The sequence below is a fragment of the Scyliorhinus canicula genome, chromosome 9, assembly GCF_902713615.1.
Source record: "Scyliorhinus canicula chromosome 9, sScyCan1.1, whole genome shotgun sequence".
Taxonomy (NCBI): domain Eukaryota; kingdom Metazoa; phylum Chordata; class Chondrichthyes; order Carcharhiniformes; family Scyliorhinidae; genus Scyliorhinus; species Scyliorhinus canicula.
Genome location: NC_052154.1, coordinates 161,497,997 through 161,525,220, shown reverse-complemented (window position 1 = coordinate 161,525,220; position 27,224 = coordinate 161,497,997). Strand labels below are relative to the sequence as shown.

The following is a 27,224-nucleotide window of genomic DNA, read 5'->3' as shown; positions in this document are numbered from 1 at the left end:
TGCGCATCGAAGCCTTTGAGTCAAAGGCATAGAACAAACCATCACTGAAATATGTAACAGATGACTGAACTGTCAGCCTATGTCAATGCCTTGATTACAATATCCTAGCCTGCTCCAAAATCGCACAGCATTGTCTACTGAAATGAAATGAAAATCGCTTGTTGTCACAAGTAGGCTTCAAATGAAATTACTGTGAAAAGCCCCTAGTCGCCACATTCCGGCGCCTGTTCGGGGAGGCTGTTACGGGAATTGAACCGTGCTGCTGGCCTGCCTTGGTCTGCTTTCAAAGCCAGCGATTTAGCCCTGTGCTAAACAGCCTCAGCTGTTTTGCCACAAATAACAGCTTGAGATTGGTACCTCCTCAGCGATATATAACCAGTATTACAGAGCTATACAGTAAGCTCCACATTGCTCAGCAACCAGACAAGTAAAATTCTGTGAATGCTTCTTTCTGTGCATTGTCAGCTTAACGTAATAAAATGTTTTACTACAACTTTTTTCAATGCTAAAGTGATACGATGCTATCTCTCCAAGATACCTCACACTGCTCCTCAAAATATGATGCATCATCAGTTTCGTAACCACTTGCAACTTTGTTGTAGTGATTTAATGCAGCTTCACATCACCATTCTCCTTGCAAATAAAAATAACTTTGTCAATAAAGCTTAATAGTGGTTTTGCAATGAAGATAGTCTAACAATAGAAAGACGTTCAAACTGAAAAGAAAACAAGGACTTCAGCTGACTAATAAAATTCCAAGAACAGCAGTGCAGCACGGTAGCACAATGGTTAGCACAGTTGCTTCACAGCTCCAGGGTCCCAGGTTCGATTCCTGGCTTGGGTCACTGTCTGTGCGGAGTCTGCACGTTCTCCCAGTATTTAAGTGGGTTTCCTCCGGGTGCTCCGGTTTCCTCCCACATTCCAAAGATGTGCGAGTTTGGTGGATTGGACATGCTAAATTGCCCTTTGTGTCCAAAATGGTTAAGTGGAGTTAACAATAAAAGTAATAAAAATTGCTTATTGTCACAAGTAGGGTTCAATGAAGTTACTGTGAAATGCCCCAGTCGCCACATTCTGGCGCCTGTTCGGGGAGACCGGTACAGGAATTGAACCCGCACTGCTGGCATTGTTCTGCATTACAAGTCATTATTAGCCCACCGTGCTAAACCAGCCCCTGGTTACAAGTTATGGGGTTAGGGTGGAGGTGTGGGTTTGGAGGTGTGTCTGTCCAAGGGCCGGTCCAGACCAGATGGGCCGAATGGCCTCCTTCTGCACTGTAAATTCTATGATTCTATGAACTTTGTTATTGTTTCATCCAAACTAGGCATTGGGGTCAATTCTCCGAGACCTACGCCGGGCTGGAGAATCGCAGCAACCGCGCCACGATGCCCCAATGCCGACGCACGATTCTCCGAGGTGCGGAGAATCGGCGCCATTTGTGCTGGCACATTTGGTGCGACGCGCCGCTGGAATTGGCAGGGCCGCCGATTCTCCGGCCTGGATAGGCCGAACGGCTGCGCCAATACGACAGAGTCCCGCCGGCGCCGTTCACCCCTGGTTGCTGTTGGCGGGAACTCTGCAGAAACGGTCGGGGGTAGCCTGTGGGGGGGAGAGGGGGGCTCCTTCACCGGTAGGGGGGCCTCCGATGGGGTCTGGCTCACGATTATGACCCACCGATCGGCGGGCAGCCTCTCTCCTCCCGGGCCTATTTTCTGGCGCGCCGGCGCCTGAACACCGATTCCATGTTAAGTCGGGGCCGGCGCACTAAAGAAGTCCCCCGCACATGTACAGGTTGGCGTGGCCCAACTGCGCATGCGCAGGTTGGCGCGGCGCGAAAGGAGGCTGGAGCTTCGTGAACTGCTCCAGCGCCGTGCTGGCCCCCTATGGGGGCCAGAATCGGTCTTACCAGGGCCCTGTTCACGCCGTCGTGAAACATGACGGCGTTCACGATGGCGCGAACACTTGGGCTCCATATCAGGGAATCGCCCCCATTATTTGTGACTTTTTTTTAATGGATACATCCACCGATACGGGGCAGCACGGTAGCATGGTGGTTAGCATAAATGCTTCACAGCTCCAGGGTCCCAGGTTCGATTCCCGGCTGGGTCACTGTCTGTGCGGAGTCTGCACGTCCTCCCCGTGTGTGCATGGGTTTCCTCCGGGTGCTCCGGTTTCCTCCCACAGTCCAAAGATGTGCGGGTTAGGTGGATTGGCTATGCTAAATTGCCCTTAGTGTCCTAAAAAATAAGGTTAATGGGGGGGGGGGGGGGGGGGGGGGGGTTGTTGGGTTACTGGTATAGGGTGGATACGTTGACTTGAGTGGGGTGATCATTGCTCGGCACAACATGGAGGGCCGAAGGGCCTGTTCTGTGCTGTACTGTTCTATGTATCTATCTATGATACTATAAATTAGCATGCTGTGTGCCCAAGGCTGTTTGTGCGTATTGCACCATCCTATGTGCAACTGTAGAGTTCAGAGCATCTGTACATATGACAGATGAAAACCAGCACAGAGGCTTTGTGCATGCATGGTCAATACAATTCTCTTCCAAACTGGGTACAGCGCAGCCGAGTTTTCTACCTTCCCTCAATGATGTATCTCAGCTTTTATTTCAAGAAGCACCACTGAGACAATTTTTTTTTCAGACTCAACATCTAGCAGCAATGAAATTGGCAAGTTTGGTGGTAAACTTTGTTCTCTGGGGTCTGCACCACTTGACTGAGGTTCCCCAATCTTGTCTCCTATAAAGGCTCTTGAGGAGGGTTTTTTTCCTCATCGATCTGAGCTGGGTTAAGCCAGATAAGATTTTGAACCATCCATTTCCCACAAAGGTCCTTATTAGCATTGGCCTGCATTTGAGAGACCTTTCACAGGTGGTCTACTGCTGTCATGAATGTTCAACTTCAGCTCAGACCAAAATTCTTGGTTATTCAGTCGATTAATGAAAAAAGACTCAGACAGAGGAAGTGTTTTGAATGTTATTTTACTTTTACTGGCTGCTTTCCCTGGCTGCTGTCATGACTCACTCCTTTCTATAGTGTGCGCAATTCACACCACATAGCCAGACACACTCCCACTCAACCGGTGCGTAATGAGGGCTTCTTGGAGACAAACATATACAGATTTATTTGAATAGTTTACTGAAGAGTATCAGGGCCATTCCCTTTGGTGTTCGCAACTCATTCGCACCTTAGACAGTCAGAGCCACCACATTGAAACCCATCGCTATCATCCAGTTTGCAATACCTCCAAAGTTCGTGCCATCTGTAAACTTTTCAATTGTACCTGTACCACTCAAGTCTCAGTCATTAATATATATCAAGTAAAAGTGGTCTTAGTACCAACCGCTGGATACCATCATCCAATACAAAAAGCAACCATTCACCAGAACTCTCTTTCTATTCTCACTCAAACAACTTGTATCCTGGTCACTATTGTCCCTTTTATTCTATGGGCTTCAACTTAACTGGAAAGCTACTGTGTGGCACATTATCGAATGTTTTTAAGTCCCCATGCGCACCTCATCAGCTATATTATCCTCATTAACCCTCCCCGATATCTCATTAAAAAACTCAATCATGTTAAACATTCCCCAAGGCCTTATTCAACACACTCAACAAACTAATCAAGGTATTTGTGTGTGGGGGGAGGGGGAGAAACCTGAGGATCCAAAAGAAGGTCCTTTAAAGGAAAAGAAATGTGGGTGGTCTGGCCCTCCTGAACCTACAGTTCTATCACTGGACAGCCACTGCGGAAAGAATGAGGGGATGGGTTAAGGAACCGGGAGCAGCATAGGTGCAGATGGAGAAGAGTTCCTGCATAGGGACGTCTCTCTAAGCCCCAGCCATAGCTGCTCTTCAATATCCCCCCCTCCCCCAGTTAAACAATCAAGGTGCCCAGTAGCAGCAGCCACACTCCAAACATGGTACCAAATGAGTCTAACCGAAATGTCCAACAAGGCCGTCAGCTGCAACAGGGGGATGATAGGGGGATGACTCTGGATCAAAGCACTACACAGGGCGAGCTTTTTTTTTCATAAATTTAGATTAGCCAATTATTTTTTCCAATTAAGGGGCAATTTAGCGTGGCCAATCCACCTACTCTGCACATTTTTGAGTTGTGGGGGCGAAACCCACGCAGACACGGGGAGAACGTGCAAACTCCACACGGACAGTGACCCAAAGCCGGGATCGAACCTGGGACCTCAGCGCCGTGAGGCGGTTGTGCTAACCACTAGGCCACCGTGCTGCCCGCACAGGGCGAGCTTAACCTCCACATGCGCAGGCTGAGCCGAACAAAGCTAAAGGTGGCGCACAGAGCACACCTAATCAGAACCCGAATGAGTGGGTTCTTTCCGGACGTGGAAGACAAATGAGAAAGGTATTAGGGAGGTCTGGCTAACCACACCCACATGTACTGGGCATGCCCCAGACTTGTCAGGTACGGGACGGTCTTTTCCGAGGCAATGTCCAGGGTTGTTGGAGTGAGGGTGAAGCCATGTCCAAAAGCGGCAGTCTTCGGGGTTTCAGATCAGCCAGAAATCTTTATGGGGAGGGGGGCCGGTGCCCTAGCCTTTGCCTCCCAGATCGGCCACTGCTGAATCCTGCTCAGCTGGTGGTCGGCAGCACTAACCAAAGGTGCAGACTGGCTGTCCAACCTAACGGAATTTCAACAGGTATATGCTGACTAAGGGGGGGGGGGGGGGGGGGGGGGGGGGGTCGGCCACAGAGGGAGGGAAGACAATTGCCTGTAAATATATGTGCTGATTTATGTTTTACGTTTTATGTTCCTTTTTTTGCATGTTTTTGTAACATGTAACTTGTGAGTCATGAAATTCAAGATGTGAAAACCCAATAAAACATTTTTTTAAAAGTTCATTAAACATGATTCGCCTTTAAATTAATTTGTGCAAGCTTTCCTTAATTAGCCTGCACTTTTTTCAAGCGATTGTTAATTTTGTTTTGAACTATCATTTCTGAAAGCTTTTCCACCACCTATATTCAATAAGCTGGCTTGATTTAATCTTACACCCTTTTTTGAACAAGGTGTCAGATTTGTAATTCTCCAATTTTCTGCTATCGGCCCCATATCTAAGGAGGATTGCCCAGTACCGCCACAATTTCCACCCTTACTTTGCTCAGCATCCTCGGATCCATCCCATCAGTTCCTGGTGACTTATCAACTTTAAATAGTCAGCCCTTCCAATGCCTCCTCTTTATCAATCTTTTGACCATTTATTATTTCAATTACCTCCTCTTTCACTATGGCTTTAGAAGCACCTTCTTCTTCGGTAAAGACAGACACAAAAGTACTAATTAAGTACCTTTGCAATGTTCTTTGCCACCATGTGTGACTCTCCTTTCTAGTCCCTAATCAGCCCCACTTCTTACCACCCTTTTAACATTCATATACGTCTAGTAGACTTGTGGATTACCTTTCATGTTTACAAACCAGTTTATTACCAACAATCTGTCGCTCTTATATCATTTTGCACTTGCCCTCTGAACTTTCTACGTTCAGTCTGGTTCTCACTTATATTAGCAACTTGACAACTGTACATTTTTTTTTCGCTTCATCCTACTCCTATATCTTTTATCACCCTGGGCTCTAGTACCTGAACCATCTTGTTCTGATCCACTTTTGCCTGCCTATCTTTGATTTCAATTTACCTGGAAAAGATACATTCTCACTCCATTGAAATTGGCCTTTCTCCAATTATATACTTTCATTCTATATTACTCTGTGTCCTTTTCCATAGCTAACCTAAATCCTATAATGCTATGATCATTATTCCTTAAATGTTCCCCGACTGAAACTTGATCCATTTGATTTACCTCAATTGGCAAAACCAATACTCCTGCCTTGTTGGCCCAGAAAGATCTAGAAAATTCTCCAAACATAATTTCAAAACTCTTCTTCCTTAATGCTCTTGACATCATTATCATATGAGTCTAGATTAGGGTCATTAAAGTCCCGATTATCACTACTCTACAGGTTCTGCTCTTCCCTGTAATTTCTATGCAAATTTGTTCTTCTATATTTTTCCAAATATTTGGGGTGGGATTGTCCATCCCACCACACCCGTTTTCTGCCCCCGCCAACAGTGGGATCCTCTACCCCGACAGCCGGCCAATGATGTTTCTCATTGTGGGCACCCCCACGCCATCGGGAAATCCACGGGCGTGAGTGCGCTACCGGTGAAGCAGAGGATCCCCCGACGGAGAATCTAGCCCTTGGTAGTGTATGGCAGCTCCACTGTTCCTAACTCTAACCAAACAGATTCTGTTCTTGGCCCCTCGAGGGCATCCCCTATCCTCAGCGCTGGTAGGATTTGCTTAATCAATACTGTCACCCATCTCCTTCCTCTCCCCCACCCCTCTCCCTCCTTTCCTGAACACCCCTGTATCCAGGAAAATTTAATTCCCAACCCTGCCCTTTTTTGAGACAATCAAATTAGACACAATTGGAATTGCAGGGGGAGGAGTCAGTGGGGTGGGAAGGAGGAGTGGTTTTAAATTATAGCTAAGATTCTGGCAAATTGAAGGGAAGTCAAACAAAATTTGAAGTCACAAAGGAATTTTTGTTTTCTCTGATACACACTGGTTAAGTTGTTCACATCAACTCCCCTGTGTGCTATTTTAATAGTCATCAAGCTACTTATTTTTAAATGGGTTGAAGATTGTGTTTAAAAAAGTTCACTTTACACACACATGCTAGGCAGTGCATCAGCAGGAAATATTCTCCCAAAGGAGAAAAGCCTTGTATATTTAAGGGCCATTGAATTGGATAGCATATGTAGTATTGAAATGGTAACTAAACATGTTTCTGGAGAGAGAGAAAGGATTGAGGGAAAAGGTAAAATGGCAGATAAAGAGTAGAAACCACAATACAAAATGGGATGGTAATCTTGGGACTGTTACAACCCACACAAGATCTATGGGGTTAGACCAATAGTGTCCCTGTGAGCCTTGTTGTGTGTGACCTCCCACACTGAGGGGCGAGGAGCTCATGGACAGGGTAATAGACTTTGATATAACAGTCGACCAGACTTGGAACCAACACTGGCTGGGATCTGAAGAGCATTGTACATGTTATTACTTTGCAAGGGAGTTGTGGGGGCTGAGTACACCACAATAGTGATATTAGATCATGCACCACATTATGTGGGTGTGACGCTAGAGGGAGGTCGAGCCCAGCGGGTTTCGTGGAGATTAGACACAGTGTTCCTCCTGGCAGACAAGAAGTTCTGTGAGAAGGTACCCGCAGACATATGTAAAGTTCAACCAGAATGGGAAGTCTCCCTCTCCACGTTTTGGGAAGTGTTGAAGGCAGTGATCAGAGGGGATGAAATTTCGTATAAGGCCCACAGGGACAAGGTTGGGAGGGTGTGCAGGCAGAGGTTGGTCGACTCAAACGTTAAAGTGGATAGGCAGGGCAGCACAGTGGCGCAGTGGTTCGCACTGCTGCCTCATGGCGCCAAGGTCACAGGTTCAATTGTGTTTTAGTGCATTGGTCACTGCCCCTCTCCCATTTTCCCTGGCCAAATCAACAAAAATGTATGCTGTACACTGCATGTTTCGCAAACCTCAAAGAACTAATCAAGATAGAAAGATGCGTGCAAATGTCCTGCAGAGTCAGCATTGTCCCGATGGATTGAATGGTTCTGTAACCACTCTGTAATTTTATGATTCACAGCAAAAAAGGGTGGAAAAATAATTGAGGCTGAAGGGACACTGAGGAGAACTTTAGGACACTGAAGATACACATAGAGATGGAGAAGGAAAGAGATGTTGAAACTGAGTTTGGCGGGAAGGTGCAAAATGACTGAATGAAAGTCCATCATTTGAATGAAGGGAGTGGAAATGAGCAGGAATCCAGTGTGAATACTGCAGGGATGGATGACTGGAACAAATCCATGGAAATGTTTACAAATGAAGACAAATGTCTGGGGACAGGAAGTCCCAATGGGTGAAATGATGGGAGTGCAGGGCATTGTAGAGTGGAGGATACAAGACTCCTGGATGTAACCAACAGGAAAAGAATCTGAATGGAAAATTAAAAGTGAAATCTGGTACTACCAGTGAGCTGTTTTAACTCCAGTCTCAACACTGGCAGTGGAATTCTAGATAAGCAGATAGTTAAGTAACTCTCTTAAATCCCAGCTATTATTTCATGGAACTATGTTTAAACAAATTTTGCGGGGGCAGTTAAATGGTTTAAAGGTACATACCTGACTCTTGTTTCTAACACTTTGCAGTGAGTCTGTTCAATTTCTGTGTCTCTCACAGACACTTCCTTTGTCTGTGTTAAGCAGAATATTTGTTTTTTATAGGACAAATGGAAAAAAATAGATTCATTTTTAAAATGAGGTATCATTGTCAAAGGTTCCTGAGGTAAAAATGGACAATAAATGAGAACAATAATCTTTGCTTTAATAATCTGAGCCAATTTTTAAAAAAATTCTTAAACAGGGTATAGGCCAGCATTTATTGCCCATCACTAATTGCCCTTGAGAATGTGGTGAACTGCTGCAGCCCATGTGGTGTAGGTGCACCAACAGTTTTATTCGGGAAGGAGTTGCAGGATTTTGACCCAGGGACACTGAAGGATCAGTGGTTTAGTTCTGAGTTGGGTTGGTGTGTGGCTTGGAGTGGAACTTGCTGGTGCTGGTGTCCCCGTGCATCTGCTGCCTTTTCCTTTCAGTAGATGGAGATCACCGGTTTGGAAGGAGCTGTCTAAGGAGCTTTGGTACAATACAGGAACTTGCTATGAGAATTGACCTGAGTGCCTCTGTAGCATGGAGGGTTAGAAGAATTATCCAGAGTTTCTATTACTTATTACTATTTGTTCACACTAGAAAAGATGCATTTGTGTTCGCTGAGTGAAGCAAATTTGTGTTCAACTGCAATGCTTCAAATGGCCAAATATCTTATTAACAATTTAGATTAAAACATGAATAATAGTTGGACAATATACCTCCCCCCCCCCCCCCCCCCCCCTAATGCTGTATTTACACTCGTGGGATGGATTTTATACACAGCTGGGGTTCCTACCCCAGCTGGTGCAAATGTCAGGATGAGCCTACCTCAGCCTTGCCAGCTCGCCCTCAGCCATTTGATGGTAAGTGGGCCATTAAGTACCTTGAGATAAAAACTATCCCCTCCATCCAATCAAATGGCTGATAAAGGTGGCCACTGCACTTCTAGGACAGCAACAGCCCCCAATAGCAATTGTCACTGGAGCTGGATGCAAAGATAAGTGAGATCATCGCTTGGGCCAAACTGGTAGGCCTCGGCAAGGGAGGTTGGGGGGTGGGTGTGGTTGGGGGGTGGGTGTGGGGCCAAGCTGGACAGGCTGGAGGGAGGGGAAATGTGGGGGTGTGGGAAGACCTTTTGCGGTGTTATCCTATGGACCCAAAGGACATGTAAGGGAATACCACCCACACTTTGCTGCCATCAGCCCAAACAATGAAAGCTGCCAGCTCTCATACTTGGTGCAGGCCCCTTCCCACCATGGGAACAATTGTGGTGGGGGGCTCACTGGCAGGCAGAACCCCAACATCTCCTCTGCCACTCATAAAATTGCAGCAGGGGCAGCAAGTAGGTGCTAGTAACAGCACCCATGGCATTGCACCCAATTTTATGTCCCCTCCGTTGTATCCTGTGATGTAACCATTGCATCGATGTACACCAAACATATAGTTGATTACCTACTAAGATGATTTGTTAATAAACACATGGAAAAGATAACTAAGGAACTACTGTACAGACGATGGCTACTAAATGAATTTAGTGAATTCTCCTGGAGCTACTCTAAGTGCGTCTGTCTTCTTGTACATCTTACTACCAACCGCCGGGTACGTTGAGTCATGTGATGAATCTCTATCGCCACCCACTGGCTGGAGGTCGCATTACTAACTATATGCAGAACCTTGCACAGGCATATCACGAGACCCCCTCTGCCAACCCACCCTCTGGGGAAGCGTAAGATTCAGCCCATGCTTATTCAACAGGGTTCTCTATTTTTCAAGAGCAAATGCTGGAAAATCTCAGCATCTGTAAGGAGAGAAAAGAGCTAGGGCTTTGAGTCCAGATGACCCTTTGTAGGCCTTGACAAAGGGTCATCTGGACTCGAAATGTTAGCTCTTTTCTCTAATTACAGATGCTGCCAGACCTGCTGAGTTTTTCCAGCATTTTCTCTTTTGGTTTCAGATTCCAGCATCCGCAGTAATTTGTTTTTATTCTCTATATATCAAGCTGGATCAGAACCTTTGGCTGATGTTACTCTTCCTCACAAGGAGTATGGATGCAAATTGTATGGAAGCTACCACAACAAACAAATTGAAATTAGCTAACTCAATATAGACTATATCAGACTGAGGATCTTCCTGGCCCAGTAGCTCAATGCTGAACTCAGCATAATAGTCACCATTGACCATTCATTGGAGACAGGCAGCTTATTCCATACCATGATCATAATGATACACAATTCATTTAATTTTTATCCTGCCAAATGACTCCAAACTTCTTGGTTGGCACAAAGGTATTATAATGTAGGAGTGCAAATAAGCAGTCTATTTCATATAACATATGCAAGTAGCTCTCAACATCAATTTTTACTTAAAAGTAATTTTGGAGAGTACATTAGAAATTATTTTGCAAATTTTCATGAATATGCATTTATCATGAGTATAAATAATATATCCTTAAAAGAACAATATTAAATATTTATGAAATCCTTTGGGGAAATCAATACTTCCACCAAATATTTCAATCCCACGCATGCAGCCAACTCTTCTTTACTTAGTCTGAAGATGAAGACTGCTATGAGGCAATATCGTTAACTACTACAGCATTCATCATTAACAAACATCCAGCTAATTAGTCCCAAGACTAATGTTACATTTGTCTCCCCGCAAGCTTAGAAGCACATACTGTTACGGAAGTATGGGCCCTTAACCAGCTTCAGCACATTTCTCAAGTAGGTACGTCGGCCAGATGTTGACCTGTGAATAACAAGCAGTGAGGGGTGAGCAGGATGTTGGACTATATTGGGCTTTGTGCTAAGCACAATTCTATTCTGGTCACCCAATGCCCACACCGCTCAACAATGGGCCGAATGAGTTGCTTTTTAAAAAAATATTCTTCTTAGCTATCATCTTCTGACCCTTTCTCTCAGTCATCTGCTTCTGCCTCTTCTCTTCATTCGTCTTTCATCTGCATCTTTTATATGTACTGAAGCCAAATGTCGTGCCCAAACTGTTGCCCCGATTAAGATAAGCTGGGGATCAAATCAGGAGTTTTCTGGTCTGTACAACCTGCTACATTACCAAGCAGTATTTTATGTAATTAACTATGCAGTTTGGGGATCTTGACATGTTTTTGATTCTTTATGAGATTACCTGGAGCAGGGATACACCGAGTGGTGAAATTCTCAATCCCGTTAAAACATCTGCTTATTTCTAGTCCTTCTTATTTTAACCTGATCAGGTTCTGATGTATTTATGGCTTTCTGGCACTACTTTAAAACATAACCCTCCCCATTCTTGATTAGCAACATTTTGGCGAAAGATCAACATTTTACAATTTGTGACATTTGTGGGCTGAGATTTACTTGTATAATTGCTTCAACCTGGTACAAGATGAGAGGGCTTTCTGAAGTCGCTGTCATTCACTGTTTTTGACGTCCTACATAATTCAATGCAGCGAGACGATTCAAAAAGGAGAAAACGAAAGATGAAAAGAAACAAAGGGGAGTGAAGCGAAGAGGCAAAACGAGACGAGTGGGAGAAAGGGACAGAAGGTGACAGATAAGACGAATATTGCAACAACAAAAAAACCCAAAAGTCTTAAAAATAAATTTGGCAATTGCCAGGAGTTTCTAGCGTGAATTAATTTTGCTTCAAAATAAAATCCCTATTATAAGCTGCTGGACTGTTTCATGTCAATTTCCCTCATTAAAAATCGGCCAAGCTAATGATCTTTGCAGAAGCACCCTCGATTCGAAGTACAGGTAGAGTATTTGGATAAACAATTTAAACAAAATGACTGGAAATAAAAGCACTGGCTGAGAATAGGATGTCTTCAGAGCATTTGACTTTCAACCACATTTAGTGATCTGCGAGGTGGAGGTGGCCAGTAGAATAACTCAGGAAAAGGTTTGTCTTGTTACTATGATTATGCACATCGTCTCACTGATAAGTGTAGATTTTCAAAAAAATGCTCAAACTGCATCGAACTGTAATTTGCAAATTGTATTTTCTCTGTACTTTTTGTTGCATACCACTGTGCTGCTGCTAATAAGGTGCATTGCCAGGCTTCAGGCAGTCCGAGGTAAATATTTGCGGCCCTTTTTCTGCCTATTTGTGGGATGTAATGATCGACACAGTAGCATTCTAGTTGTATTCATTTAGATCTCCCATTGACAAGGGCACATTTGGGACTTCAATGTATTTATTTAGCTAGTTTCCAAGCATAAAGCAGCTGCTTAAAAAGGCTGTGCTGTGGCACACATATCCATTAATGATCCTCCTAATGGAGTAGCTCCATGTGTTGCAGCAGCAGAGTCTCGGTAGCTCCTTAGCAGACAATGATCTGGAACAATTTTAAGCAAATTCAGAGCATTTTCTCTATCAATAGTTGGAAACATAACCTTAAAAGTGCCACTCCTAATAAGATCAGGCATGTGCTTCTTCAACAGCCATCAGCTTGGGGTAACCAGTCATTTATGAAAGCCGAACAAAGTGTGCACTCAGGGTTCAGTTCCAGCTGAGCACAACAGGTGGGTGAATAGAAAGCTTTCACTTCTTAACATGAGAAATACGCTCACGTTGTGCATTCATAGAAAATATTTCCTGTAGATATGTCCTTAGAATCCCTCAAATGCACAAACTACTGGTATAACTCCCATCACATCCTTCTAATAAGATTGTCAGAAATAGGAGCAGGAGTAGACCATTCAGCCCCTCGTGCCTGCGCTGTCAGTCAAAATTCTTCCCAACTCAACCTTGAATATATTCAAAGACCCAGCCTTCTTTCCTCTCTGTGAAAGGGAATTCAAACCCATTTCTCCCATGCCAGACTTTGAGCCACATATCCAACCCTTTAATCTTATTTTACCCTTTGCCAATTTGCTTGTGGATCAGGCAGGAATGAGTGATTCTGTTATTTAATTCAGTCCCCAACTGCTCATGCTCCCTCAGTAGAACCTCTTTCTTAATCTTATCTATATTGTTGGTACTCTTTCCACTCCAGGTTCCTCTCCAGCCCTGAGGTGATAGGTGATATCCTAAACCCTGGCACTACGCAGGCAACACAGCCTTTGGGATTCATGCTCTTGGCTACAGAGAACGGTGCCTATCCCCCCCCCCCCCCCCCGCCCCCCCCCCCCCCCCCCCCCCCCAAAATATACTCTCCCTTACTACTACTTTATTCTTTTTTGCTCCTCTTGCCTGGTTCCTTGCACCTGATATAATATGCTGATTCATTTTGTACAACATTTCACTTTCTATCCCAAAATAACTCCTGATAATCCAAAGTAAGAATTTTCACAATTGCTATAGACAACAGCTTGTTGATCATGTAGATAGGCTCACACCACTGATGTTTTTTTTTCCTGAATCAGGAGCAATAGCACAGAAACTATACAGCCACTGTTACTCCAACCTTTCCATCTGGTATGGGTTTGAGCTTCCTGACAGGTCAGGATTTAAGTGGCTAACTGTCCAGTCAAATTGTTAACCCATTAATATGTTGTCCTCGCCATTATGGCACAAATACCTGATGCTCTAAAGTGCCATACTGTGGGCTTGTAGGGCTTGTAGGATTCTTATGATCTTCCCATGCAGTGAATTCCCAGTCTTGCCATTGGAGGAAGCACTGGCCTTCTCTATAGGAAGAAAGGAGATAAAATTGTCCTCTTGTGTCAAGATCAAGAGTGGAAACAAGGAGAAGCATTAAACCAAATCACGTTGGGCTTATTGTGCATGTACATCTACTTTTTAATGACTTAGTTACTTACTTTCTGTCTTTTATTATAACTTTCCACATAGTTTTGTAGTGGTTCCAATTTCAGTTTAATATTTCCCAGCTTTGTGTTTTTTTTAAAAAGCCTGTTTTCCAGCTTACTTTCTGCTTTCAGGAATATGACCATATGTGAAGCAGTTGGGCCGGGTGCAAACAGGCAGCTAGACCTCCACGAGCTACTTGTTTCTCTTGACAAAGCCAAAAACCTTTATGTTCCAAGTTTGGCTAATGGGGCTGGCTATGTTTTATTGAAAAAAAGTATGTGAGAGGCCAAGATCCATCGTGTGGGAAATCACCAAGATTGAAAAGAGTTAGAGGGGTGCAATGAATTAAGAAATGGAGGTAATAGACAAACAGAAAAGATAAATCCAGAATATTACTGCAAGTCAAACTAAGGGAGGAAATGATGTAGTGGTATTGTCACTGGCCTAGTAATGCAGAGAACCAGGGTAATGCCCTGGGAACCCGAGTTTGAATCACATGATGGCAAATTATAAAAATCTGGAATTCAGCGTCTAATAATGACTATGAAATTATTGTCAATTGTTGTGAAAACCCATCTGGAAATCTGCCATCCTTATCTGGTCTTGCCTAGCCTGTTCTGGCCTACATGTGACTCCAGATCCACAGCATTGTGATTGACTTTTAAATGAAGTGGCTGGGATGCCTACATCCCATGAATGAATAAAAATATGGCTCAAAGAAGATACAAGTTCCAACTGGCTAATAGAAAAATTAGGACAGATGTCAGCTCATACAGGGTGATCAAGATGAGGATTCATTGAACCTTGGGCTATTGGAAAGAGTTCAGAATCATTTGAAAAGTAATTGCATGCTTTGTGACGGTGGGAGAGGGAATGGCAACAACAAATAGTCTTCCTAGACAGGTGAGCTGGGATAGACCAAATAGCCTTCATTGTGGTGCTAAGCTTTAAACGGCAAGATATTCCAGAGGAAGTGACACTTAATATTCAAGGTTACAAAATGTTCAAAACAGAAAGGGGAGGAAAAGAGGTGGGGTTAAGGAAGAGAGTGTGCCTCTGATTGGTCAAAAACAGAATCATTTGGTTAGTGTTGAGAAGCCAAAAGGGTAAGATACATAACTGGGTATTCCTTCAAATCGAGTCAGAGACACCTGGTGGATCATGTGCATTGATCTTTGAAGGTGATGCGACATTATGGGAGAGTAGTTTTTTAAAAATAAATTTAGAGTACCCAATTCATTTTTTCCATTTAGGGCCAATTTAGTGTGTTCAATCCACCTATCCTGCACATCTTTGGGTTGTGTGGGTGAAACCCACGTCTGCACGTCCTCCCCGTGTGTGCGTGGGTTTCCTCCGGGTGCTCCGGTTTCCTCCCACAGTCCAAAGATGTGCGGGTTAGGTGGATTGGCTATGCTAAATTGCCCTTAGTGTCCTAAAAAATAAGGTTAATGGGGGGGGGGGGGGGGGTTGTTGGGTTACTGGTATAGGGTGGATACGTTGACTTGAGTAGGGTGATAATTGCTCGGCACAACATCGAGGGCCGAAGGGCCTGTTCTGTGCTGTACTGTTCTATGTTCTATGTTAAACACGGGGAGAATGTGCAAACTCCACAGGGAGGTGGAAGTGGAGATTATCAATGATTTCAAAAGGAAATTGAATTGAGTAAAATAAACCTGCAGGGCTACGGGGACAGAACACAAGAGTGACTGGATTGCTCGACAGAATGTCGGCACGGATTAAAGGGTTGAATGACCTTTTTCTGTGCCATAACGACTCGACAACTCAATTACATTTAAGCAGTTGTGAGAAAGAAAAGAAAAAATTAGTTAGAGTAGCCAACAGTAATTCCCCACATCCCTACATTTGCAACACAGTGAAGATGTAACAAGAGTGGTATTAGTTTACAGGTGTCTATTTTATTTGTAACATTGTTGCTATTCCTTACAAGTCCCCAAAATATTGATCGGCAAGGCAGCAGTGACTGCAATTTATCAAGTGCTAAACACTCATTGTTAAAGTCCTTCAGTTTTTCATACTCATGCCTTCACTTCCGATGTAACACATTAGCCCGGCTTTTGCAGTCAGCAGTGAAATGGCGGTGCTTGCTGCTGAGCTTGACAAAAACTGTCACAAGGATCTTTGTGATCTCTGTGATGCGGATTTCCCCTTCAGAACATTAATTTGAATCTGGCACCAAGCCAAGCGTGTCTCCAGCTGTTGAGTAACTGTGATGTCATCAAGCAGGTTCAGCAGCCAATCATATTGAAAAATTCTCACAGGCAGCAAAGCAGAAAGTCAAATACACACAATACCTTTCACTTTTTCTAAGCTTTCCATCGAGCAAAATAAAGATTGGGACATACACATTAGAAGCTAAAATATCATTAACAAATTTTTAAAAAATGATTTAAAATATGTAATTTTTATCATCATGGGAAAAAGCAATACCCCACAACTTGGTAGCTGTAAGATCTCGTGGCAGGGATGGAGTTCCAGGGTTGGTGGGGAGAGGGGACAGGGGATATGATGGCAAGACTGGCAGAAAGAGAGCACCCATGAGGGGCAAAACCATCGGTGGAGTGCCCAATCTGGAAAGAGGGCAGTGATGGAGGAGTTCTCCCCCTTCTCAAGCCAAAAGCCGAAGCAGGATTATCTGCCAGACGTTCCGCTCTCCCATCCCCTCCTCCCCTCCCCCGACCACATCCCTGAACTTATTTATTGCCTCAATAATTGGCGGCTTCAGGGCCACAATTGGGGAAAGGGTGGGAAGGCCACCTTTGGCTCCACCGAGCCCCGTTAAAATTGGGGACAGGCCAGGGACAGGTGAGCAGGCAGTAGGAAGGCCACCTGGTGAATTTAATGGCCTTCCCACCTGAAACTCCATTGGAAGGATATTACAGCGTAAATGAGGACGTTCACATCAGGGCAGTAATTTCTAAGGATTGCCATCTGTGGGAGCTGCAACTGTACACCCTGTGGAGAAGCAGAAAACCATGCTCAGGAAATGATTAGATTTCAATGTTAATCTGTGCATGTGCAGACACAATATGTTGCCCTCATTGTCAGTTAATCAGTCCCTTTGAGAAAATCGGGTGTGGTGGATTGGGAAGGTCAGCACCTGTCAGTACTGATGCTGTATTTTCACTTACTCCAGTATTGCTACGAGCAGTGCCACATAATTGTTGAAGTAATTTCACCTGTCATTTATGGAGGGTATCAGCAGAATGAATGACAAACCTCTTGATGTCTCAGTGTTAGTTTGATCCCATACTTTCCAAATAGGGGAAGTTAATTCTGACTTTATGCGGCATTGTAAGATGTAGTGATAGGGAGGTCTGTCTGTTTTACATCTCTACCGATTTTTATTTCCACTGAGGTTGTTAATCACCTGCTATTTTCATTGCATGGTATCTGATGATTTTTCTTGTGGCAAGGTCTGAGTAAGGATACTGGGGATTAGGCTGTAACTTTATCTGTGATGACACATTTTCAATCTGCCTTTTAATGAAATATATTCGGGGCTAAACCAGAATCGGAATTTGAGAGGGTTTTTTTGTGACCTGAGCTGAAATTTATACCATCACAATTCAGCTTCAATTATTTTGAATATTCAACACGAGCAAAATGCAGAGCTAAATCTAAATGAGACTTAGGATGGGGGACTAAAATCTACCTCAGTCAGGCATTTTGGTTTATTCCACAAAATGCTGCCAATAAGGAGATGTTCTTCTGAGCAGCTAAAATTTACAACCCTCTTCAGAACATTCACTGGGCGGGATTTTCCGTTTCAGAGACAAAGTGTTTCCGCCCGCAGAGAATCAGAATATTTTTGCACTGCCGCTAAGCGCGCCGGGGAGAGGCACTGCGTAGGGTAAACGGGACCTCCTCTTGTGCAAGTATAAGCCTGTTACAGTTTAAGGTGGTGCACAGGGTGCATTTGACTCGGGCGAGAATGTGGGTTCTTTCAGGGGGTAGCAGATGAGTGTGGGTGGGGGCCAGCGAATCACACGCACATGCTTTGGGGTTGTGAAAAATTGGGAAGATTCTGGCGGGAGTGTTTGCGGTCTTAGCCAGGATAGTGGAGGAGGAGGTCACAAAATGAGGAGCACCAGGCTCATCTCACAGTGAGTCATCATCATCCTCCATCCTGCAGACAAGGGGCGAAATTCTCCGACCCCCAGCAGGGTCGGAGAATCGCCTGGGGCCGCCGAAAATCCCGCCCCCGCCGTGGCAGAGATTCTCCGCCACCCGGGAAGTGGCGGTGCCGGGAATCTCACCACTCCGAACGGAGAGGCCTCTGCGGTGATTCTCCGGCCCGGATGGGCCGAAGTCCCGCCGCCGAGGTTTGAACCACCTCTGGAACGGCGGGATCAGCGGCGCGAGCGGGCCCCGGAGTCCTGGGGGGCGGGGGGCGATCGAACCCCGGGGGGTGCCCCCACGGTGCCCTGGCCCGCGATCGGGGCCCCCCGCTCAGACTCCGGGCCAGTGCCCTGGGTGCACTATATGTGGGAAGAGAACCCCACATCGCGCATGCGCCGACAGTGACGTCAGCGGCCAGCTACCGCTGATGTCACTGCCGGCGCATGCGCGGACCGGCGAAAGCCTTTCGGCCAGCCCCGCTGCCGGGGGCGCCGGTTTTTTGCGCCAGTCTTCTGGTGCAAACCGCTCCGGCGCAGGGCTGGCCCCCAAAGGTGGGGAGAATTCCCCACCTTTGGGGAGGCCCGACCCCTGAGTGGTTGGCGCGACTCCCCTACGCTGGCACCCTCCGTCACGCCGGGTAGGGGAGAATGCCGCCCAAGGACATGAATTCTGCGGCCCTTGCGATTCTCTGATCCCGCTGGCAGAATATCCCCGCACAGGGGGTTCCCAGCAGCGTGGGCTGGGTTCAGTGCAAAATCCCACTGACAAGTGGCGGGAGTAGAGTATGCCGCCATCAGTGAAAGGCAGTCAGCAGGGAAACATGCGGCTGGGAGACTGGGAAGTCCAGAGATGACTCCGGGGAGCTGTGGGCATGGGAAGGGGTGAATGGCTAAGGGCAAGGTGGGCAATGGGACTGAGCGCAAGGGGGAGGGGGCAATGGTGATGGAGCCGCCAGTCATTTGGCCCCCTATTTGGTGAATTGGAAGCTGATCAGGTTCTCCCTTGTTCAAAGACCCTGAAGGACTTATTCTGTGGCCTGTGAGCCAGCTCCATGTCCTCCCCTGGCTCATCATAGACACTGTCCTCGTCCTTCTCATCCCACAAGGCCTGCCAATTTTCCCCCTCCTCCAGCATGTCACCCCGCTGCTGCGCAATGTTGACATACTAAGCCTCCACGATGCATGGAACCCTCTGGGGGCTGTATTGGAGAGGCCCACCAGAGCAGTCCAGGCAACTTTGACCTCCAGGGCCTGGAGATATCGCCTGATCCTTAGGAGTAGGTTAGATGATAGTCTCGCTAGTGAAGCTGTTACTCTGAGAGGGAGGGAGGATTCCAGCGGCCACCAATTCTGGTGTCCTTTGTGTGGAGTTAGCTCTGTTAAATTTTTTTTTTAATTAATTTGCGGGATGTGGGCTTCAATGGTTAGGCCAGCATTTATTGCCCAAACTAGTTGCCTTTCAGAAGGTGGTGGTGAGGTGTCTTCTTGAACCGCTGCAATCCTTGAGGTGTAGGTACATCCACTGTGCTGTTAGGGAGGGAGTTCCAGGATATTGCCCCAGCGACAGTGAAGGAACGGCAATATATTCCCAAGTCAGGGTGGTGAGTGACTTGGAGGGCAACCTCCAGGTGGTGCGGTTCCCAGGTATCTGCTGCTCTTGTCCTTCTAGATGGCAGTGGCCATGATTCCAGCTTCTCTGCTGTGGAGCTGGGTGTCTAAGGAGTGCAATGAGGGAATAAAAGATTAAGTGTGGCCACGTCTATCTCCCAATTATACTGCTGATATATGAAGGTTTCCAGATAGGCGGGGTAGGTGGATCTCTACATGATCAGGAGACCTCAGAGCATTTTGAGGATATTGACAGCAGCCAACTGTTTAAACAATCAGAAGCCTGCAAGTAACATCTAAGACATGAGTTGCTAGTCTTTTATAGCAGCAATGGTAGGTGCAGCCACGGCACCTGGATGCTGAGGGGGAAACCTTGAATCCACACCCTTGCTGCCAAGGCTGTCCCCACTAGTCCCTGAGCTCCAGCCACCCCCCCCCCTCCCCCCTCTCAGCAAGCCTAAACACAATAAAAAATTTATTAACTCCTTGCTCCCCATCAAATGCCATGATGCCTGGACCCCCGCTTGCAAATACTTGCACCAAATCATGCCCGCATGACTCAAATGAATGCATATGAGATATTTGCATATTTCCATCACTGTGGGATGGGAAGCTTGCTTTAGCCGACGGGATGGAACAGGAGACTAGGGACGAGTCTGCCGCCTGGCGCTGATCCCATTTTTGGGCCAACACGGGATTCTCCGCTGGATCGAGATTGCCAACCTTAGCAGCAAGAAGCGGATAATCCCACCCACTAAAAGTAGTTTGTAAAGTGTTATTTTACAGGAACCATTCATATTTTGCAACGTGGAAAGGAAATGTACTACAATACCTTGCTGTTAGACATTAGACAAAGAGCCAGCTGCTACCTCACAGCTTTGTTTGGCTAACATTTTGAGGGTTTTTTATTCCACATTTGACAATCTGCTAACTTCGTTAACTCATAAGTCAATGTGTTGTCATTACTTAAGGTATATGGCCAAATTTGAATTTTAGTGACTCTTTCCATGTAAATATGCAAACTTCAAGGTTGCTCAGTAGCTATCGTGTTAGGACACTAGTCTTCTAACCAGAGACATTTTCCTTTCCCTAAATGGCATTCCTGGTGTCTTCTGTGCAAATATAACTGCTTGGAAACAAGGTGTAAAATCCAAGTTTCCTTCTTCTCCTTTCTCGTGCCAGCAACAACATTTAATGATGCTATAATGATAATGGCCATGCACACTCTGAGCACTCTTACTGGCGTACCATGTTGTCTGCACTGCAATGGCAAAATGGCTCTCAGGGGCGCTTTAAACAAAGTAACAGTGGTGTGTTCCAATTTAACAGTTTTACAATGTTACCAAATAATAAGAGAAATGGCTTGCCAGTCTTCAATTTTCAAACAGTTTTAAAACTTTTTTTGAGCTTTGTTGCGCTCAGCCAATAGTAGTTGATGCACGAAAAACACTCCAGTTTAGGGGATTGCTCTACCCAAATAAGCAGTGTGTCATATTGACAATAATCACTTTTCCTTGAAGACTTTCTCCACCCAGCAGCAGGAGGAACAGCACAGTTGACTGTCCATTGGGGAATTGATATTCATTCCATGCTTTGTGTCTTAATATTATGGGAACATTCATCTTTTGCCAAGCCTTAGTTGCCTGAACAATGCAGCATTTTGCATCATTGGCTATAGCCATGGGCATTTTTCAAAGGAAAAACAACATTGTATTTGTATAGCATCTTATTTCATCTTTCATAAATATCTCAATGTACTTCATGTGCAATTAATTAATCTCTTTGCAGTCTATTGGCTGTTGCCAAGGAAGCAAATGTGACAGCCATTTTGAATATACTAAGATCCTATTTATAATGATGATTCACCATCGTTAATTATTTTTTGGAAGTGTTCCAATCCCTTTCTTCTCTCCACCTCCTGGAACACCAACCCGACTAAGAAATGTCCCCTCTCCGCGTCCTCCCCCCGGGGCTCAGATCTACACAGCCTCCTTAGAAGGCCTTGAATGCCTCATTAGTTTTTTCCACCGTTGCCACCGACCCTCCTCCCCCATCCCTCATCTACGCAATCTCCTGTGTGCCTGCCTGTTGCCTCAACTGATAGGCTAGCACTTGACTGGTCTTCTCCATATACTGATTAAAAAACTCTTCTTGAGTGACAAAGTGGCCCACTGTCTTCCCTGATGTCATTAGACCAAACTCCCCCTGTAGTTTATTCCATTCTGCCAAAATCTCACAGAGGTTGGGGTCACCGAGCACTGTCGGTCCACTTCTACAATGGCATCTACTAACCTCTGTCTCTCCGCCTTCTCAACTTTGTCCTTATGGGCCCTGTATGATATAACCTGCCTTAGACCACTGCCTTCAATGCCTCCCAAAACATGGAAGGTGAAACCTCCCCGTTCTGGTTAAACTCCACATAGCCCTTTATCACAGAGGCCACCTTCTCGCAGAACCTCTTCTCCACCATGAGCGCCGAATTGACCCTCCACACGGGTCTCTAGGCTCGGCCCATTTCAAACCTCACATCCACATAATGTGGTGTGTTGGCCAAAATCATAATCGCTGCATATTCCACCCCCACAATCCCCGGGAGTATTGACTTCCTCACCACAAAAAAGTCTATTCAGGAGTATACCCAATGTACATGGGATAAGAAGGAAATTTCTCTCTCTCCCGAATGCCTAAATCTCAACGGATCGATCCCCCCATCTGGTCAATAAGTACCCCCAGCTTCTTTGCCACACCCAACATGGCTAATGACATGGGGCTCGGCCTATCCATCCTGGAGTCTAACATGCAATTGAAGTCGCCCCACCCCATTATCAACTGATGTGCATCCAGGTCTGGGTTGGACGCCAACGTCTTCTTCACAAATTCTGCATTGTCCCAAATGGGTAGCATAAACATTCACTAACTCAACTGGCGCCCCCCGCCAACACCCTGGTCACCATCACAAACCTCCCTCCCAGGTCCCGCACTGGCCACGGCAAATATCACCTTGTTACTGAACAAAATAGCAACCCTCTCGACTTGAATGAAAACCCTGTTTGGAACATCTGTCCCACCCATCCCTTTATTCCTTTTTTTGGAAGTGTCAATCAAGGAAAGAATGTTGTTCAGGACACTGGGACATCTTTGAATAGTGCCATAGAATCTTGGGTCACAGGAAAGAGTATTCAAAAATCTCACCCAAAGCATGACATCTTCATTAATACAGCAGCCCCTCAGCACCGCACTAGAATGTCGGCCTAGATTGTGTGCTGAAGCTCTGGAGATATTCATAATCTTAATTTTATTACAGAGCAAGGCTGTCAATCAAAAAGAATGGGTAGAAATTGGGTTAATTGAGAGTTTATTTGCACTCTTAAATATCAGGACAAAAGTAAATTATATGAGCATATATCTCGAGTTGAGTGCTGCTATAAAATTAGCATGGAAGAGGTTACTTAAATTGCCCATCTATTTTGAAAGAATTATAAAAACTAACCATCACTAATCAGAAGGGTGAGCACTTTGTTTCACTGCTCCATAACGTCTCATTGGGGAAAACTTTGACCACTTGTATAAAGACACTTTCTCAGGTACAGGCTAAAGACTTTGCTATTGATCTGTGTTTTAAGGTATGGAAAGGAATATGTAAGTCAATTGCTCCAACATCAGTAAATGTGCTGTTAAGGTTGATCCAAGTTAAAGTCCTGAACAGAATTTACTTAACTCCAATTATACTCAACTATGGAATCCAAAAAATGTGGTGTGTTGCTGCTGCAAGAAGAGCAAGGGGAATCCACTCTGTGAATGTATCAGAATGATGATATTTTACAGATGCATATTTAAACCCTCAAGCTCCCTTCAAAATGATCACTAATAATTCTCTGCCATGGAAATATTTAGCGAAAGAAGTGGCCTACTCCTTCTCCTAGTTCACATGTTCAAATGTGCGTATGTAAGTCTATGCAATGGATCTCTGCCCGCCCACCTGCAACACCTCCCCCACCCCACTGCACCCCCCCCCCCCCACCCACCACCCCCATGTAACCTTGACCCTTGAGCTCATATATGATGACATTTTTAAAAAATAAATTAAGAGTGCCCAATTCATTTTTTCAAATTAAGGGGTAATTTAGCGTGGCCAATTCACCTACCCTGCACATCTTTTTGGATTGTGGGGGTTGGACCCACGCTGACACGGGAAGAATGTGCAAACTCCACACGGACAGTGACCCAGGGCCAGGGTTGAACAACGGTCCTCGGCAGCAGGGCAAATCACTGCACCACCATGCTGCCCCCACATATAATAATAATAATAATAATCGCTTATTGTCACAAGTAGGCTTCAATGAAGTTAATGTGAAAAGCCCTCGTCGCCACATTCCGGCGCCTGTTCGGGGAGGCTGGTACGGGAATTGAACCCGCGCTGCTGGCCTTGGTCTGCTTTACAACCCAGCTATTTATGATGTCATATATGTATGAAATGTTTTAGAAATTTATTATAAAAGCTGAATCTGTTAACTTTTATGTATACCACCACATATGAAATAATGCAAAATAAGTCGTTAGCACTGCGGCCTCAGAGCGCTAGGGACCCAGGTTCAATTCCTTCCTTGGGTGACTGTGTGTAGTTTGCACGCCCTCCCCCGTCTGCATGTGTTTCCTCCGGATGCACCGGTTTTGCCCCACAGTCCAAAGATGTGCAGGTTAGGTGGATTGGACATGATAAATTGCCCCTTAGTGTCCAAAAATGTGCAGGTTAGGTGGGGATATCGGGGGAGTGGGCCTAGGTAAAGTGCTCTTTCGGAGGATTGGTGCAGCTTTGATGGGCCTTCTGCACTGTAGGGATTCTATGAAAAAAAACAGATTGCTAACTTCACGCCTTGAGGTCATATGTGGTGTGCCTGGAGCTGCCATCTCTTGGGGGTCCCAAACATTTCCTGGTTCAAACACATCCTCTTCCCCCTCCTCTCTTTTGTCTGAGTGCCCAGTTATTTGAAAGATGCCCTTGTAAAGGAGCCTGAATTGCACCCGTTGATCTAATAGTTTTGTCTGGCATTGATGAGGAAATCAAAACATAAACATCTCAACAAGCAGAACTGCGTGCATTGCTCTGCTCTGTATATTTGTTTTCTGTGAAAGGAATTTACCGCTTGAAGCAAACAAATGAGTATAACTGCCATAGGCAATGGTGCTGTGAGTGATAAGACTACTACTAATGAAGGGAAAGTCAAAATAAGATACTGCAGGGTAGAATTTGTGCTTATCAAGATTAGGGTCTTTGTGCTGCGAATGCTATATATTTCTATTTTTGGTACACAATGCTGCCATTGAGTGCTCAAGTATGAGACACAAGTTGACTTTATACAAGCAATATACCTTAACCCCAGCAACATAACTTAACTACAACCTCAGTAAAGTAATCCTGATTACATGAGTGTGATTTCCAAAAAAAGCTTGAGCCTAGGTGTGAATAATTCTGCACAGTGGGTGGATGTCCACTGAAAACTTGGTGAAGATAGTCCATGTCATTCAATAAGAATAGTTGCCATCAGTACAGAGAACAACCTTTCATTGGAATGGACATTTTGATGGGGGATTGGCATGGGGATGTGGCCAGCCAAATATGTCTTGTGAGGCTTATTCAGTGTCTTAAAAGTGTGTAGGACATCTAGATGTTTCCTCATTGAACATTCTGAGATGCAAGATCTGAAGTTCTCAAGTAAACAAAGGAGTGTCGCAGCATCTATGTTTTCTAATGGTTGATCATACCTGAACGGTCATCCATAGAACAGTCATTGTTAACTCACTTTAAGCTTTGGTAAGCCTAATGTTGTATTAGTTGCAACCAGGATATGACCCTTCTGTGAACTAAGTGGTATCCTCAACACATTGGTTTTGAGCCTGCATTCTGAGGATTGTGCTGATAACAAGATTAATACGGAGCTGAAAAATGGGCTGTTAATGGAATACATTCCATTTCAGAAGATCAAGGTGGAGCCAACAATGCAATATGCACTCTTTTCAAGTTCATCACCACTGTCTCTTTCTGTTCCTAATTTCTATTCCACTATCTCACCGTCTCAGTCTGTTTTCTGTCTGTTTGAGTCTTACTCTCTGTCTGTCTCATTATCTATTTTCCAGTATCTTTTTCTGACTCATTCTTTATACCCTGATGCCTGTATTATTCTCTACTTTTGTCTGTTTCTATAGCTTTGTCTTGCTTTCTGTCTTTTTCCAGCTTTCCATATCTCAGGCTATCTACCTCACTGTTTGCCCTATTCACTGTAACATTTTTGTACTCAGCATGCTTTATTCTGTTTCATTCTGCCTGTATCATACTGCCTCTCTTTACTGCTTCTCTTTCTATCTCTTAATTTCTGATTTTGTTTCCTTCTATCTTTCTCTTTCAAAGGTGTTTCTTCTTCCTTTTTCTTCTGTGGGATGCATATTAGTTGTTAATTTCAGTATTTCCACATTTTTTGGATACATTTTGGATAATTATTATCTACCAGTTGGAGACAGTACCTTGCAGAGCTCCAGAGATGCTACTTTAATGTCTTCATGATAAAACACATGGCAAGCAGAGGTTACATTGCTGTGTACTCTGGCATGAAGAAGTAAATTAAACTTTAATAACTTGCGTTTGATTATTTTATGGCCTCACAAATGGACTATGCGTCGTCACACCAAATCTGGAGTCTCAAACAGGTCACTAAGATTCACTAATGATTTTAAGATTCTACTAGTAAAATATTAATTTTATCCAAAAAACTGATGCCTTGAATGCAACCTCACCGGTGCGTTTCTTTGGGGGATTTTAACCAAAAATAAAAGCACACATCAGCTACTGTACACCAGTCTAATTTAATTAATGTACGAACACACAATTTCAGTTACCAATTATTCCAACAGTTACAAGCTCCAAAAAAGAGTTATTCCAGACAAATTCCATTTTTGGCCTGACTAATGACTGTCTAAGTGATATACACTCTACAGACGTTGAATTGTGCATTCTGAATTTTTATTTGTGATTTCCTGTGCATGACGCTTTCCAAAAGCACAATAAAGCATTTTATTATAATGGGGCTGATTTCACTGAGAAAGTATTTGTGGCAATGCTGATGCCACAAAGTTGAGAGGGTGGGGGGGGGGGGGGGGGGGGGGGGGTACGAGTCCATAAAAGCAACATTCACCCCACTCATCCCAGCAGCTACTAAATACAACGCAGCTCTGGGATTCAACACATTCCCAACGACAAGGAATTAAACAAACTTCACTCTGTTTCTTTTTTTTCATTCCAGAGCCAGTGCCAGCTGTTTGTGGGAGAAAAAAAACTTGAAAGACAAGTTTTCACATTTTCACTACAAACATGCCATTGGGAGGTATTTCTGTCAAGTTCGGGCAGTGGTGCGAGGTGGGGAGTGGTCGCTGACAGGACAAAACGAGAGAGGTCTCCCTTACCTGTATTAGGGAA

At 44.8% G+C, this 27,224-nt stretch overlaps 1 protein-coding gene across 1 annotated transcript in view; it reads right to left on the bottom strand.

The window, feature by feature from the left end:
- The window catches only part of sox6 (SRY-box transcription factor 6), a 757,998-nt gene that overhangs the window by 690,995 nt on the left and 39,779 nt on the right, over positions 1–27,224 (bottom strand).